An 18,513-nucleotide genomic window follows, 5' to 3' on the forward strand; every position below is an offset into this window, starting at 1 on the left:
GACATATGATTATCTTCAATATTCAATGTTTCATAATGGGAATAGGCTAGGGATAACCCCTACAGTGATCCACCAAATCAATACGATTAGGTTGTCCCATCGAACCTAGTTCTTGGGATCTCAAGTCAGCGTAGGATAGGTTTTCCTTTGCACAAATTTATTAGATAGGATTCAGTCTCATTCCAAGTGATGATTTCGCTACTAACTCTCTGTTAACCCTTTAGTTAATGGATCTGCTATATTATCCTTTGAATTTACATAGTCAATAGATATAACTTCAGTAGAGAGTAGTTGTGTAATGGTATTGTGTTGACGACTTATGTGTCTAGACTTATCATTACACATATTTTTGTGTACCCTTCTGATCACCGATTGACTATCACAATGTATGCAAATAGCCGGCACAGGTTTCACCCATCCTGGAACATCTTCTAAGAAAAGACGCAGTCATTCAGCCTCTTCTGCACACTTTTCTAGGGCTATAAACTCAAATTCCATCCTGGATCTGGCTATTAAAGTTTTTTTAGAAGATTTACATGCAATTGTTGCACCTCCTAAAGTGAATACAAATCCACTTGTAGATTTTGAGTCTTTTATATCATATATCCAGTTGCATCATTGTATCCTTCAATAACAACGGGATATCTGGTATAGTGCAGCCCATGGTCACGAGTGTACCTTAAGTACCTTAGCAATCTGATAATTGATTTTCAGTATTAAGCTCTTGGATTACTCGTGAATCTACTCAACTTGCTCACTAAATAAGCTAGTTCTAGTCTTTTACAACTCTTTAAGTACATCAGACTTTCAATTACTCGAGATTATTCTAATTGGGAGATACTCTCACCTTGATTCTTTGATGGATGTTGACTTGTATCTATCGGGGCTCTAGCCAATGCATAGTCATCCTTACTGAATTTCTCAAGTATTTTGTCCATATAATGTGACTGACTTAGAACTATCCCTTCTCATGTTCTATGGATTTTAATTCCAAGGATAACATTGGCTAAGCCCAAATATTTCATGTCGAATTTTGAGTTCGACAATTTTTTGGTGGATTTGATTATCTTGTCATTGATTCCAATGATAAGCATTTCATCTACCTAAAGACATAAAATGACATTCATTTTCAGTGTTCTTAACGTATACACATTTTTCACACTCATTGACTTTAAATCCACTTTCTAACATGGTTTTGAATTTTTTATGACATTGTTTTGGTACTTGCTTCAAGCCATATAGAGACTTCACCAATTTACAAACCTTGTGTTTCTTGCCCAGGTACAGAAAAGTCCTCAGGTTGTTCCATGTAAATTTTCTCTTCTAAATCTCCATTTAGAAATTTAGTCTTTACATTCATTTGTTGTATTTCAACATTCCGCAAGGCGACAATCACAAGTATCACTCGGATTGAAGTTATTCTCATTACCGGAGAATAGGTTTCAAAGTAATCAAGTCTTTCACATTGACGATAACCCTTGATTATCAATCTGGATTTATACTTATCTATTGTTCCATATTATTTCATTTTCCGTTTAAAAATCATTTATAACTTAGTGGTTTGCTTCCCGCGGGAAGGTCCACTAGTTCCAATTAATGATGTTGTAAAATGGATTCTATTTCGAAATTTATATCTTCTTTCCATTGAGGTCCCTCAGATGAATTCATAGCTTTCTTGAAGCTTTGAGGTTCACTTTCCATCATAAAAGTGATGAAATCCGGACCAAATGATTTCTATGTCCGAGCTCTCTTGCTATGTCTAGGTTCAACCTCATGGTTAACCTCTTGTGTTTCTTTCATTGTCTCGTGTGATCTTTTGGATGAACTTGGTTCTTCATTATATTTTCAAGAAAACACATGTTCAAAGAACGAGACATTTCTTGATTCCATTATTGTATTGTTGTGAATTTTAGGTATTTGAGATTCACATACAAGAAAACAATAAGCGCTACTGTTGTGTGCATATCCAATGCAAATGCAATCAATAGTTTGTGGTCTTATCTTTATCATCTTTGGAGTGGGTACTGCTACTTTGAAAAGACACCCCTACACTCGCAAGTATTGGTAGGAATGTGTTCTTCATTTTCATAACTCATATGGACTTTTATCTTGCTTATTTTGGGGTACCTTATTTAAAAGGTAATTTTCTATTAGAACATCTTCCCCCGCATGTTCTGTGGTAAACCAGAGCTTAATAAAATTGAATTTATCATTTCTTTCAAAGTGTGATTCTTTCTCTTTGAAATGTCATTTTGCTGAGGAGAATAAGGTGTGGTTCTTTCATGTATGATACCATGTTGAACACAAAACTCAACAAATGGTGATTCACATTCACCTCCACGATCACTCCTTACCACCTTAATTTTCTTGTTAAATTGATTCTCAACTTCACTTTTGTATAGGACAAATTTCTCTGTGGCTTCATCTTTACTTTTGAGAAGATGAATGTAACAAAATCTTGTGATATCATCAAAAAAAGTAATAAAATATTTATTTCCGCCATATGTTTGCACTCATTTTAAATTACATACATCTGTGTGAATTATATCAAGAATTCATTATTTTTTTTCAATGGTTTGGAAATATGATCTTGTTAGTTTTGCCTAGAGTTATCAAATGGGCCAACCCATGGCGGGGCGGACCGGCCCACCAAAAACCCATCTTTTGGAGGGTCGATGGCGGGCCGAAAATCCTCAACCCAACCCAACCCGAGGTGGGTTGCGGGTTAGGCGGGCCGGCTCGTGGGTTGGCTCATGACAAATAAAAATAAATAAAAAAAATTATAATTAATTATAAATATCATTTCATAAATAAATAGTAATAGAAATATATTAATAAAAATTTAAATTATTGATTTTATGTGTGTAAATTTTATATAAAGTAATTAATACAAAAAAAATCATAACTTTTATTAAAAAAATACATTTATCATAATAAAAATAAAAATAAATTATTAATCCTCCAGGCCCGCGAGCCAACCCGGGCGGGTCGCGGGCCTTGGCGGGTTGGCCCATCTAGGCCCACCTTTTGTTGGGTTGAAAAAATGTCAGCCTAACCCATTTAAATTATGTGGTGGGTCAGGCCGACCCTGAAAGAGTGGGTGCCCGGTGAGCCAACTTGTGGCTAAGGGCTTTTATGATTCTATGTATAAACAATCTTTTGTTTAATATAATTTACAATTTTATAATGGCGTTTACTTTATCTTTTATCATATTATTATGTTGTGACATACTATAAGATGTTTAGATGAAGACCTTGAATATACTATAGTGTATGTAAGATGTGGTGGCACATGGGGATGGCTATCATAAAACACATCTTATAGTCACTGTATATTCTAAACAGTTCCTAGTCGATTGAGCCGTCCGTTAATAAGGATAAGGATCGCTCGAGATTGAGACTAGCATTTGCAATGCCGAGTACCACGTTTCATTGGTATGGAACATAGAGATGTTCAAAGCATGCAAATGGATATTCATACGATGAATGATCGAACTACCCTATCCGGACTTTCCAAGTGGTTATCACTTATCGAGTGGATAAAGTCCGCGGTTTTGGTTGTACACCATTAGTCCTTACTACTTGAAACATCATTGAGACTCTATATGCTAGTACTGTACTTTGACTCGTTTACCGACTCTATTGGGGTCATCAGGTGTCAGGATTGGGTACAGTTACGACACATATAGGAGTCGATGCTTTGTTGTCAAGGATTCACCACATACTTGCGAGTGTGGATATCCTATGCAATCTGAGGAGATATTAGTGTGACGAATCTCTGGCCAGAGTACATGATGTGTTTTAAGAAATGGTTTCTTAGTAGCACATGTGATGTCACTATTTGATCTTCAAGATTCATTGCATAGTTATCGAATCTCGAACGACTCTCGATTTACCAATGGTTGTTGATTCGATCGGGATATATGGATGAAGGGACCGTACTGTACGCTAACCAAAATCTATTGGTTCTTGCAGGCACTATCAGTGATACCTAGGGAATCATGGGGCGATGTTGCTAGGCGCTCTTACCATGATTCGATGGGCAAGTCGGAAATTGTTGTTCCGAGTCACAAGGAGTTGTGAGCCCACGGCTAGCTGTATCCCTGAACCATTGAGGGTCACACAAGTAATGGATTTTTAATCCCCGTTGAGATAGTTAAATTTAAAGAGTTAAATTTAATGAACAAAGAAGTAGGACTTCTTATATCAGAGTAGAAGAGTAAGATTTCCTAAAATGACATAGGGATGGGCATTTTTGGAAATCACTGAATTCGGATTCAGAAAATTTATCTTGACTTTAAAAGATGCAGAAATGGTTTCTGTGCACATTGGTGAAATTGGTTTATCAATCTGAGTCACGATGAATTTTATATTAATTTCTGAACATGCGGGCTTTGCTTGTCAAGCTTGAACTTATGACTAATGGGCCCTAAGCTGTTAGCAGCCCACATTATAAATAAGTTATTGCAGTACAGAAATTAAACAACAGAGGCTCATAATTTCGAACACTAGGGTTTTTGAGACCTAGAGTGGCCGCCCCCCTCTGTGTTTTCTCTCTGAAAATTTCAGCCTGTGAATTTTGAATTTGCAGTCTGGTTTAACGGATCAAATTCGTTAATTCTCTTCGTAGAAACTTCTGATAGATTTTCTAGTGCAATCTATCAGAGGGATTAAACTTCTGTTCGTGGACCTGATTGAAGAATTGTTCGTCCATCAGTTCCTGGGATATACAACAAGAGCAGAGTAATCTGTTGGTGTCCATAATCTCGTTTCGAGATTTCAAGGTAAAAATTTAATTGTTATTTAATTTTTACACGCACAATTTAATCGTAAAGTTTTGATACCCATGATATGGAATCGTTCCATATAAAATTTTTAAACTTCCGCTGCACCGGGTATCAATTCTGATTGATCTGAACATCGTTCTTCAACAGTGGCGTCAGAGACAGGTTGCTCAGATCAAGCGATTAAATTAATCAATTGTACAAGAATTTTTAAGCCTTGGTTTTTGAAACAAAAGATTTTAAAAATTTAAAAATTAAAGGGCAAACCCGGGGCAGCGATTGTCGCTGCCCAGGGCAGCGCACGGCGCTGCGCAGGGCAGCGATCGGCGCTGCCCAAGGGGCAGCGACGGGCTGCCCGGCCCGAGCCCCTTTTGGGGCGCGGGCTGCCCGGCCCGAGCCCCTTTTGGGGCGCGGGCTGCCCGGGATCGTCCCGGGCGGCCCGGGAAAATTTTTTTTTAATTTTTTAATTAAAATTTTAATATGTTAAAATTCTATTTTTGGTCCGATCGAAAATTGTTTTTGATTGGTCCACGAGGCGTCGGATCGAATTGTTCGAGTCCGAAAATTTTAAAATTGATTTTGGATAAATTTGAGTTTTTGGAAAATTTATAGATTTTATCCGTTAAATCAGATTTTATGAAATTAATTATTTTTGGTACAATTGATGATAAGATATGATCTTATTGAAATATTGAGTAAAATATGATTTTATGTATAAAATTGGATTTTATATGTAAAATATGATTTTATTTGATAAAAAGATAAAATATGATTTTGTATGTAAAATAAGATTTTATATATGGAATATGATTTTATGCTTTTAAATTTAATTGCCATTGCATGTTATCCAATAAATTAATTTTGAATTAAATATTATTGGATAAGGATGATCGATTGCCATGACCAATTTTGTAGGTGTATGTTAGGAAATTTACATTTGTTTTTATTGTTGTTGGATTTATTAATGGGCCTGGTTTATGGCCCAATATGAATTGTCATATGTAATAAAAGTGGGCCTGGTTTATGGCCCGTTCCCACCCCTTAAAATGTATCCCCTACTTGTCATAGTTATTTATTGTAAATACATTAGACTTAGTGGGAGATGAAGATTTGAAGACGGAGGTGGGCCCAGCAGACAATAAAGACTGAAGAAATGTAAATTGGAAGCTCAATGTAATAGGATTGCATTGCATACCTGCATATTACCTAGGATTGGACTTAGACTCGTGATTGGCAACCACGGGTCGATTAGTAATGGAATCGATCATCCTAAAATATAATATATGATATTATCGTTGTATGCATGTTTAAGACTAAATTGTATGAATCCCGCAAGCATACAAATTTTAAATGATGAGACAAATTTTCAAAATTAAAATCCCTCATTTTAAATATGATTTAAAATTGATATCAAGATAAATAAAGGAAATTTAAATATTGTTTAAATGTTCCTACCTTCCATCAACGATCAATGTATGAGATGCTACCCGCGGATACGGTCCGGCTCATATTATTGGGGGGGCCCGTTCGTCGAAAAGCTGTACATTGGATCGACAAATGTTGTAAGTTGGGTGGAACTCCCATGGGATCGGCTCATATTATTGGGGGATCCACATGGCGACCGTCCATCACAACTTAATATTGATGGGTCATCTTGACATGTCACAATAAACGGCGTCATATTATTGGGCCCTTATTGGACATGAGGTAAATACATGGGGGTTGCTTTGGAAGCAATTGGGCTCTACCTTTTGAAAATTATGGTTGGCTGATATTATTCGGGACCATAGTTTTTCAATTGGACTCCATGTTCCCACTAAGAAAAACAGTTTCCCGTTTTCACTAGAGGGTAGTGAAATCGTTAAAATAGTGGGAGTGAGATTCATAAAATAAATTTTGCCTATTTTATGTCTTAGTAAATTAATTAAACAATCACTGATTATTGTCTGTTTCTTTTCAGTATTTCATTAAGATGAATTCGCGCAATCCACTATTCTCTATTCTCGAACAAAATAAACTGACTGGCGCAAACTATACGGGATGGTTCCGTAAGTTGAAGATTGTCTTGACCTCGGAGAAGATGCTCTACGTGTTAGAAAAATCTCCTCCGAAGGAAGCACCAGCTGATATAAGTCCGGAAGAGTTGGCCAAACTTGATATATGGTGGGACCATGATATCAAGGCCAAATGCTATATGCAAGCTTCGATGTCTGATGAACTCCAGAGGCGATTTGAGGATAACGTGAATGCTGCTGACATTCACGTACAACTCAAGGAACTTTTTGGGGCTCAATCGAGAGCTGAAAGGTTCGCTACTGTAAAAGAGTTAATGACGTGTCGCATGCGTGAAGGGACTTCGGTCCGTGATCATGGGGTACGAGTGATTTGGCTCATTCAGAAGTTGGTAACGCTTGATTTGGTATTGGAGCATGAACTCAATGTGGACTAATTACTTCTCTCTCTTCCTTCTTCGTTTGACGGTTTTGTGGTGAATTTCAATATGAACAAGATAGAGGCCTCCCTTGAAGAGATGGTCAATATGCTTGTAACATATGAAGCCACTTTAAAGAAGGATAAACCAGTTCTCTTGGTGGGCTCCTCTTCTTCTGCTAAGAAGGGGCCAAGTACAAAGGGTAAGAAACGTTCTGCCCCATCCAAGAAAACCGGACCCGAGAAGAAGAACAAGACAAAGGCTTCAAACATGGAAAAGTCCAAGGATGTTTGCCATCACTGCAAGAAACCCGGTCATTGGAAACGTAACTGCAAGGAATATCTAGAGCAGTTGCGAACTGCGAAGGGTATGTTTTATATTGAAATAAATGTTTCACTTAATACTATTTCTTGGGTATTGGATACCGGATGTGGATCTCACATTTGCAATGATTTGCAGGTGATGACAAGAAGTCGCAAGCTTAGAATGGGTTAGACCCAGCTGAGGCTCGGAAATGGTTCTAGAGTTGAAGCCAAAGCTGTGGGAGACGTTTATTTAATTTTGCAGAACGATTTTAAGTTACTTTTGAGAGATGTTTTATTTGTTCCAGATTTGATTAAAAACATTATTTCTGTTTCTATGCTTGATAGAGATGGTTTTTCTTGCAATTTTGTGAATGGGATTTGCAATATTTACAAGAATGAATGTTTGATTGGAAATGGACAACTTGAAAACGATCTATATAACTTAAAATTAAAAGACGTTCCAATAAATTATGTTGATAAACCAGTAACAACAAACAAAAGGAAAATCGATAGTCAAAACCCGGCAAACCTTTGGCATGCTAGGCTAGGTCATATTTCCTCAAGGAGGATGAACAAGCTAGTGGGAGAGGGCATGTTTGATATGTCTGATATTAACTCTCTACCTACTTGTGAGTCCTGCCTGAAAGGAAAAATGACTAAATCTCCTTTTAAGGGGAAACCTGAGCGTAGTCAAAATCTGTTGGATTTGATCCATACAGATGTTTGTGGTCCATTTAGAATTGGTACTCAATTTGGCCACACCTACTTCATTACCTTTACTGATGATTATTCTAGGTATGGGTATTTATATTTAATGAAATATAAGTCTGAAGCATTTGAAAAGTTCAAAGAATTCAAGGCTGAAGTAGAAAACAAGCTAGGTAAAAGTATTAAAGCACTTCGATCGGATCGAGGTGGAGAATACTTAAGTACCGAGTTTTTGGACTATCTGAAAGAGAATGGGATTCTCTCTCAGTGGACTCCTCCTATGACACCTCAGCTGAATGGTGTATTGGAGCGTCGTAATCGAACTTTGTTCGACATGGTTCGATCCATGATGAGCTTTACTGAGCTTCCACCTTCGTTTTGGGGCTACGCGCTTGAAACGGCGGTATTGTTGTTGAACAACGTCCACACCAAAGCAGTGGATAAAACACCATACGAGTTATGGAATGGCAAAGCTCCTAAGTATTCGTACTTGAGGATTTGGGGATGTCCTGCTTACGTGAAGCAGACAGTGGGAGATAAGTTAGATAGTCGATCCACCTTATGTTATTTTGTAGGGTATCCAAAGAATTCAATCGGATATTATTTCTATCATCCTACTGAAACAAAAGTGTTTGTTTCAAGGAATGCCACCTTCTTGGAGAAGGAGTTCTTATTGGATAAGAAAGGCGAGATGATGGAACTCGAAGAAATTCGAGAAGAACCCAAGATACAAAATAATGATTCTACACCTCAGGAACCATTGATGGACACGTCTATACCTAGAAGATCCGAGAGGACTTCTAGACCTCCTATTCGATATGGTCTTCTTCTTGAAGGGGATCAAGATAAACCCGACATTGGATGTGATCCAAGAAACTTCAAGGAAGCAATTTCTGATGCGGATTCTAATTTATGGCTTGAAGCAATGCAGTCGGAAATAGATTCGATGCATACAAACCAAGTTTGGTCTTTAGTAGATCCTCCCGATGGAATTGTTCCAATAGGGTGTAAATGGATATACAAGAGAAAGCTTGGGTCTGATGGTAAGGTATTGACCTACAAGGCACGATTGGTGGCGAAAGGTTATACTCAAAGACAAGGAGTTGACTATGATGAAACCTTTTCACCAGTTGCAATGTTCAAGTCCATAAGAATCCTTATTGCCATAGCTGCTTGGTATGACTATGAGATATGGAAAATGGATGTGAAGACTGCATTTCTTAATGGAAACATTAAGGAAGAGATCTATATGACGCAGCCTGAGGGATACACATCCATAGGAAGCGAGCATAAGGTATGCAAGCTTCAGAGATCGATCTATGGTCTCAAACAAGCATCAAGAAGTTGGAACCAGAAATTTGATGAAACAATAAAGGATTTTGGTTTCATCAAGAACCCGGAGGAACCATGCGTGTACAAGAAAGTAGTTAAGGATGCTGTGACATTCTTAGTAATTTATGTTGATGACATCCTACTCATTGGGAATGACGTAGGGATGTTGCAGTCAACAAAGATATGGTTATCAGGTAGATTCTCGATGAAGGATTTGGGTGAGGCATCCTATATTCTAGGGATACAGATCTATAGAGATAGATCTAAGAGAATGATTTGACTCACTCAAGCAACCTACATCGAAACCATATTGAAAAGGTTTTCAATGGATGGGTCCAAGAGAGGACATCTACCTATGTGTCATGGAGTTTCTCTATCCAAGTCCATGTGTTCCAAGACTGATGAAGAGATAGAGAAAATGACACATGTACCATATGCGTCAGCCATAGGTAGTATCATGTATGGGATGATATCTACCAGACCGGTTGTAGCATTTGCTCTGAGTGTCACGAGCAGATATCAAGCCAATCCCGGTCAAATGCATTGGAAAGCCGTGAAGGACATTCTTAAGTACTTACGAAGGACTAAGAATATGTTCATGGTATATGGAGGAAGAGAACTGAAATTGGAAGGCTATACCGACTCTAGCTTCCAAAGTGACGTGGATGACTCGAAGTCAACCTCTGGATTTGTGTTCATGCTCAATGGCGGTGCTGTCTCTTGGAAGAGTTCCAAGCAGGACACCACAGCGGATTTCACCACTGAGGCAGAATACATTGCGGCATCAGCTGCTGCTAAAGAGGCCGTTTGGATGAGGAATTTCGTCCAAGAGTTGGGCGTCATTCCTGAAGTTGTTGGTCCAGTCCCGGTGTACTGTGACAACACGGGTGCCGTTGCTCAGGCAAAGGAACCAAGGTCTCATCAAAGATCCAAGCACGTACTGAGGAAATACCACATCATCCGGGAGATCGTGGAAAGAGGAGACATCACTGTCGAGAGAGTGGCCTCTGCAGACAATATCGCTGATCCACTTACTAAGCCCTTGCCAGGACCATTATTTGACAAACATCGCGAAGCAATGGGTCTACGTAGTATGACTAGTTGGCTTTAGGGCAAGTGGGAGATTGAAAGAGTGGGTGCCCGGTGAGCCAACTTGTGGCTAAGGGCTTTTATGACTCTATGTATAAACAATATTTTGTTTAATATAATTTACAATTTTATAATGGCGTTTACTATATCTTTTATCATATTATTATGTTGTGACATACTATAAGATGTTTAGATGAAGACCTTGAATATACTATAGTGTATGTAAGATGTGGTGGCACATGGGGATGGCTATCATGAAACACATCTTATAGTCACTGTATATTCTGAACAGTTCCTAGTCGATTGAGCCGTCCGTTAATAAGGATAAGGATCGCTCGAGATTGAGACTAGCATTTGCAATGCCGAGTACCACGTTTCATTGGTATGGAACATAGAGATGTTCAAAGCATGCAAATGGATATTCATACGATGAATGATCGAACTACCCTATTCGGAATTTCCAAGTGGTTATCACTTATCGAGTGGATAAAGTCCGCGGTTTTGGTTGTACACCATTAGTCCTTACTACTTGAAACATCATTGAGACTCTATATGCTAGTATTGTACTTTGACTCGTTTACCGACTCTATTGGGGTCATCAGGTGTCGGGATTGGGTACAGTTACGACACATATAGGAGTCGATGCTTTGTTGTCAAGGATTCACCACATACTTGCGAGTGTGGATATCCTATGCAATCTGAGGAGATATTAGTGTGACGAATCTCTGGCCAGATTACATGATGTGTTTTAAGAAATGGTTTCTTAGTAGCACATGCGATGTCACTATTTGATCTTCAAGATGCATTGCATAGTTATCGAATCTCGAACGACTCTCGATTTACCAATGGTTGTTGATTCGATCGGGATATATGGATGAAGGGACCGTACTGTACGCTAACCAAAATCTATTGGTTCTTGCAGGCACTATCAGTGATACCTAGGGAATCATGGGGCAATGTTGCTAGGCGCTCTTACCATGATTCGATGGGCAAGTCGGAAATTGTTGTTCCGAGTCACAAGGAGTTGTGAGCCCACGGCTAGCTGTATCCCTGAACCATTGAGGGTCACACAAGTAATGGATTTTTAATCCCCGTTGAGATAGTTAAATTTAAAGAGTTAAATTTAATGAACAAAGAAGTAGGACTTCTTATATCAGAGTAGAAGAGTAAGATTTCCTAAAATGACATAGGGATGGGAATTTTTGGAAATCACTGAATTCGGATTCAGAAAATTTATCTTGACTTTAAAAGATGCAGAAATGGTTTCTGTGCACATTGGTGAAATTGGTTTATCAATCTGAGTCACGATGAATTTTATATTAATTTCTGAACATGCGGGCTTTGCTTGTCAGGCTTGAACTTATGACTAATGGGCCCTAAGCTGTTAGCAGCCCACATTATAAATAAGTTATTGCAGTACAGAAATTAAACAACAGAGGCTCATAATTTCGAACACTAGGGTTTTTGAGACCTAGAGTGGTCGCCCCCCTCTGTGTTTTCTCTCTGAAAATTCCAGTCTGTGAATTTTGAATTTGCAGTCTGGTTTAACGGATCAAATTAGTTAATTCTCTTCGTAGAAACTTCTGATAGATTTTCTAGTGCAATCTATCAGAGGGATTAAACTTCTGTTCGTGGACCTGATTGAAGAATTGTTCGTCCATCAGTTCCTGGGATATACAACAAGAGCAGAGTAATCTGTTGGTGTCCATAATCTCGTTTCGAGATTTCAAGGTAAAAATTTAATTGTTATTTAATTTTTACACGCACAATTTAATCGTAAAGTTTTGATAACCATGATATGGAATCGTTCCATATAAAATTTTTAAACTTCCGCTGCACCGGGTATCAATTCTGATTGATCTGAACATCGTTCTCCAACAGACCCGGCGGGCCTAACCCAAATTGACGGCTCTAGTTTTGCCTCAACACAAGTTTCGCATTTGTATTATTTATTTATTTGGAATGTAGGAATGTTTTTAAGTTAACTAATCTACGAATAGTATCATAATTAATATGTCCTAGACGGGTTGAGAGACAGCACTTTCCCAGACGTCATTTTCAATATCGTTTTCCCTTGTCCCTTGATGTCTGAGGTAGCAGAGTTCCCCATAAACAGTTTTTCTCCATTCTTTGATTCATCCAGATTTGCAAACATGTCCTTATCATAGCAAATATGACGGGTTGCACTAGTGTCAATCCACCACTCACTTGGATTCAATCCAACCAAATTCACTTCAGAAATGACATCGCAGAGGTTTATGTTTGAAACCTCCTTAGATATGTCCTCCACGAGATTGGCCTCATGGTTTCTTCTTGGCTTATTGCATTCAGAAGCCTTGTGGCCCGAACCACCATAGTTATAAAACTTCCTAGGAAATTTCTTTTTGAACATATCTTTATCAGGTCTCAACTTGGAACCTCCACCAGCAAATCTCTTTACCTTCAAGCTTGTCCGTGTTCAACAATATTGACTGTAGTAGCCCGGTTCCATTTTACAAGATTAGGTGATTTTAAACATGTAAGGCCTAGATTCTAATCATGCAATCTCAGGGTAATTAAATTAATCAACTCAAATAAAAGAATAGGATTAAAGAATTCAAGGAAAACTTTTTTTAAAAAAAAAAAAATAAAGAGGTGCTCGCTCGATCGGTAAAATCTTACCGATCGAGCGGGCCAAAGATTCCAACTCCCTGTCCAAGGATCAGGACCCCTCGCTCGATCGGTAAAATCTTACCGATCGAGCGAGCATAAAAATCACATACTCTGCCTCGCAAATAAAGGTGCTCGCTCGATCCGCAAGAATTCGCCGATCGAGCGAGACCCCCTGCCCAGAAAAATTCTGGTTTTCTCCTCTAATTTTCAATTCCATTCAATCCACAATAACAACATCAAAATCCCATTCAACAAGATACGACATAAATGTAATGAGTTATACAAACCTCACAAAATAAAGCATGCATAATAAGGTCCATCTAGTTCGGACTTATTTAATACAAAAAAGAGTTCAATTACAAAAAGACTCCTAACATCCAAGCCTCACTCTATTCTCTCAATCGCCTAGCCATGATGTCTCTTACTCGTTCCTGCCCCACCTGTTGCCAAGTACACATACAAACAAAGACAACAGCCGGATAATCCAGTGAGAATAATATTCTCAGTAAAAGAGACTGACATGCGATCAAATAAACATATAAAGTCATATAAGAACTCGTTCCCCATATAATCAATTAATCCAATCGAGTACTGTATTTAAAATGATATGCATGTCTTTAAACTTCTGGATTATCAGACTCAGATAATCAAATGAAATTCTTCTATTCTTTCTTTCTTCGGTTTGGGATCCCGAGGCTAAAAACATCCACAATCACACCGACTCTCCTCTCGAGGTGGACATGGCATGCTTTAATCCTCTAGACTCAAGAGCATTATGGTGAGCTACTCGACAAGGTAGTAAATCGCCTACCAAGCTACTCAACTACAATCCCTAGATCGTCTAATTCAAATTGAATAAATCAAGGCTCAATATGAATGCATATGTAATCTCATGCACTCAATATAAATTCAATCATATAATCAAATAAGCAATTAAACATGCAGAATGTGATTTCTTCTAGGACACTCAAATCAATCTTGATTCGAGTTAATCGTCCCATTCCAATTCAAAGTCGTCTTATACCTCTTCTTTGTCATTCCAAACTTCAATCTGAAAATAACAATTCTCAATTCAAAAACTATCCAATCAAGTTCATTAATCGATATAGAAAGACATCGATACTATACCGGCTCAACTCTTCCAAACTTGCCAAAAGCTGCAACTCTAGCAACTTCAAGGACTCCCAATCAATCTATCAAAAGAAGTCACGGATCAAAATCGATATCAAAACTCAATCAAAACTCAATACGATCAAAATATCGAAACGATATCCAAAAACTCAAACTGACGGCATAACGGCTATAAACTGACCAATCCGGGAATACAGACAGCCAAACAATAGCTCAACAAACTCATTACAATCCTCAAACATCAAACCCAACATAAAATCAACACATCTCAAAATCATCATTTTCAAAAATGACAAGAAAAATCATAACAATTCCGATTGTCGTTAGATCTTCGAACCGTCTTAGATAAACGATCACTGCTAACTCATAATCATCCTCTCCGAATACAAACAAATTCTGAAAACATCAATAAATTCAAACTTCTCAGAATTAAGATAAACTTACTTCCAAACGGAGCACTCATCGCTGTGATCGCAAATATCAAGTCAGAAATCAATTCTATCGGACGGATTGAGCTAGAAATGAAATCACAAAAGCTTGAAGAAGCTTTTTGGTTGCTTCAATGGATGGAACACGGTTGGGGAAGGAGATGAGAGGATAAAAAAATGACCAAGTCAAGTAGATAATATAACAAATCCCATAATTGTGTTTCAGTCCCTGAAAATTCCAAAAATTGCAAAATAGTCCCTGATCAATAAAAAGTCCGATCTCGAATTCTAAAATCACTGCTTATCTCAAATAACATCAATTAAGATAAAAACGGGGCATTACAATTCTCCCCCTCTAAGAAAAGATTTCGTTCTCGAAATCATCGATATCAACTCATAAGAAGATAATTACGAATTCAAGAACAGAAATAAGAACTCACATCAGATGAATAACTCAGGAAATCTATGTCTCATGTCAGATTCTATCTCCCAAGTCGCTTCTTCGACTCCGTGATGACTCCACTGAACTTTCACCAAAGGTATCGATTTGGTTCTGAGCTGTTTCTCCTTTCTGTCAAGGATCTGAATCGGCCTCTCGAAATAACTCAGAGTTTCATCAAGTTCGGCTTCGTCAGGCTGAAGTACATGAGAAGGATTGGGATGGTATTTCCTCAACATCGAGACGTGAAAGACGTCGTGAATACCAGATAAAGAAGGAGGAAGTGCTAATCGGTAGGCTAGATCGCCTATCTTCTGTAAAATTTCATACGGACCGATGAATCTCGGCGACAACTTCCCTCTCTTTCCAAATCTAACAGTACCTCTAAACGGAGAAATCTTCAAGAATACGCGGTCTCCCTGATCAAAATATAGAGGTCTGCGTCTGATATTCGCATACTTCGCTTGTCGGTCCTGAGCAGTCTTCATTCTCAATCGAATAATCTTCACCTGCTCAGCCATATCACGAATCATATCTGGTCCCAAGTCTGGGGACTCAGACATCTCATCCCAGTACAGAGGAGATCTGCACTTCTTTCCGTACAATGCTTCAAAGGGTGCCATTTCTATACTCGTCTGGAAGCTGTTGTTGTACGAAAACTCAACGAGAGGCAATGAATCTTGCCAAGTAGTGCCAAAGTCAAGCACCACTGCTCGTAACATATCCTCCAGAGTCTGAATCGTCCGTTCTGATTGACCGTCGGTCTGAGGATGGTATGTTGTACTCAAGTGCAATCTAGTACCAAGAGCCTCTTGTAGACTGTGCCAGAAGTGAGAAGTAAACCGAGGATCTCGGTCAGAAACAATGGATCTCGGCACACCGTGCAATCTGACGATCTCTCTGACGTAAAACTATGCCATCTGGTCGTGTCGATAAATCATCCGATACGGAATGAAACAAGCAGACTTCGTTAACCTATCAATCACAACCCAAATAGCATCACAACCCCGAACAGACCGGGGTAGTTTTGTGACGAAGTCCATCGAAATATGATCCCACTTCCATTCTGGAATAGACAAACTGTGCAGAAGACCTCCCGGCCTTTTTCTCTCGGCTTTCACTTGTTGACAGTTCAGACATCGGGAAACAAACCTCGCAACATCACTCTTCATCTTCTTCCACCAAAACTGACTCTTCAGGTCGTTATACATCTTTAGGCCTCCGGGATGAACACTGAACCGACTGCAATGCGCCTCTCTCAGAATACGCTGTCTTAACTCATCAATCTCAGGCACAACAATACGGCTACTCACAAACAAAACATCATCCCTGACCTGAAACTCAGACTGGTGTCCTGATTTCACTTTCTCTATCGACTTCTGAATATTCTCATCTGATTTTTGTGCTTCTCTGATCGACACAAACAAATCTGGCTCGGCCTGAATCGCACAAACTCTGATCGGATTCCAATCTGACTCAAACTCCAATCCAGAATTGCAACAGTCGTCAATCAAACGAGACACACCGATCGTCGAAAGAGATAAAGAGCAAAGCTTACGACTCAAAGCATCGACAGCTGCATTCGACTTCCCCGGGTAATACTTAATCTCGCAGTCGAAGTCTTTCAGAAAATCTAACCATCTCCTCTGTCTCATATTCAACTCAGACTGTGAAAATAAGTATTTAAGACTCTTATGATCCGAAAAGATCTCAAAAGACTCACCGTACAAGTAGTGACGCCAAATCTTCAAGGCAAAAACAATAGCAGCAAGTTCAAGATCATGAACTGGGTAGCGAGTCTCGTGCGGTTTCAGCTGCCTCGACGCATATGCTATCACGTGCTTCCTCTGCATAAGAATACAACCGAGACCAAGATGAGAAGCATCGCAATAAACTGTGAAACCTCCAGTACCAGATGGAATAGAAAGAATCGGAGCACTGGTTAATCTCTTCTTCAACTCAACAAAACTGGCTTCACAATCATCTGTCCACAGAAAAGGAGCATTCTTCTGAGTCAGCTGGGTGATAGGCTTCGCAATAGAAGAGAAACCCTGAATAAATCTACGATAGTAACCCGCCAAACCCATAAAACTGCGGATTTCTGGCACAGAAGTCGGCCTGCGCCAGTTCATCACTGCTTCTATCTTGCTGGGATCCACAGCAATCCCATCTCCTGAAATAATGTGCCCCAGAAAGACAACTTTGTCAAGACAAAACTCATATTTCGAAAGCTTGGCGAATAACTGTTCTGTCCTCAAAATCTGCAACACAGTTCTCAAATGCTCTGCATGCTCGGTACGGCTCTTAGAATAGATCAAGATATCGTCAATGAAAATAATCACAAACTCATCAAGAAAACGCTGAAAGATTCGGTTCATCAACCCCATAAAGACCGCTGGGGCATTCGTCAAACCGAACGGCATGACAAGAAATTCAAAATGGCCATACCTCGTTCGAAACGCCGTCTTAGGGACATCCTCTTCACGAACTCTCAGCTGGTGATACCCAGACCTCAAATCTATCTTCGAATAGATACACGAACCCTGCAATTGATCAAAAAGATCATCTATACGCGGTAAAGGATACCTGTTCTTAACTGTCGCCTGATTCAATTGGCGGTAGTCAATGCAGAGACGCATAGAGCCATCTTTCTTCCTAACAAACAGGATAGGAGCACCCCAAGGCGATACACTGGGTCGAATGTATCCCTTGGCAATCAAATCTTCCAACTGCTCCTTCAGTTTCTTCAATTAGATCGGAGCCATTCTGTACGGAGCTTTCGAAATTGGTTGAGTACCTGACGTCAGTTCGATGCCAAATTCAATCTCACGAATAGGTGGTAATCCCGGAATCTCATCTGCAAACACATCAGGGAATTCCCTAACCACTGGTATATCGTTCAGCTCAGGGCTAAACTTCAAAATATCGATTGCATAAACAAGAAATCCTTCGGCTCCTCTCTGTAATAATCTAGTCATGGATAAGACAGATATCAAAGGAATTTTAGAACGAGAACCCTTACCGAAGAATCTCCATTCATCTGCCATCTCTGGTCTGAAACGTACTATCTTCTGAAAACAATCTACTTTAGCCCTGTACTTAGTCAAAACATCTATGCCAACTATGAAGTCAAAGTCAGACAACCCAAGTACAGTCGAACTCGATCAAATTTCCTTTAAAACTCAAACCACAATTTCTAACAAAATTCTTCAAA

The sequence above is a fragment of the Henckelia pumila genome, chromosome 2, assembly GCF_033568475.1.
Source record: "Henckelia pumila isolate YLH828 chromosome 2, ASM3356847v2, whole genome shotgun sequence".
NCBI classification, from domain to species: Eukaryota; Viridiplantae; Streptophyta; class Magnoliopsida; order Lamiales; family Gesneriaceae; genus Henckelia; species Henckelia pumila.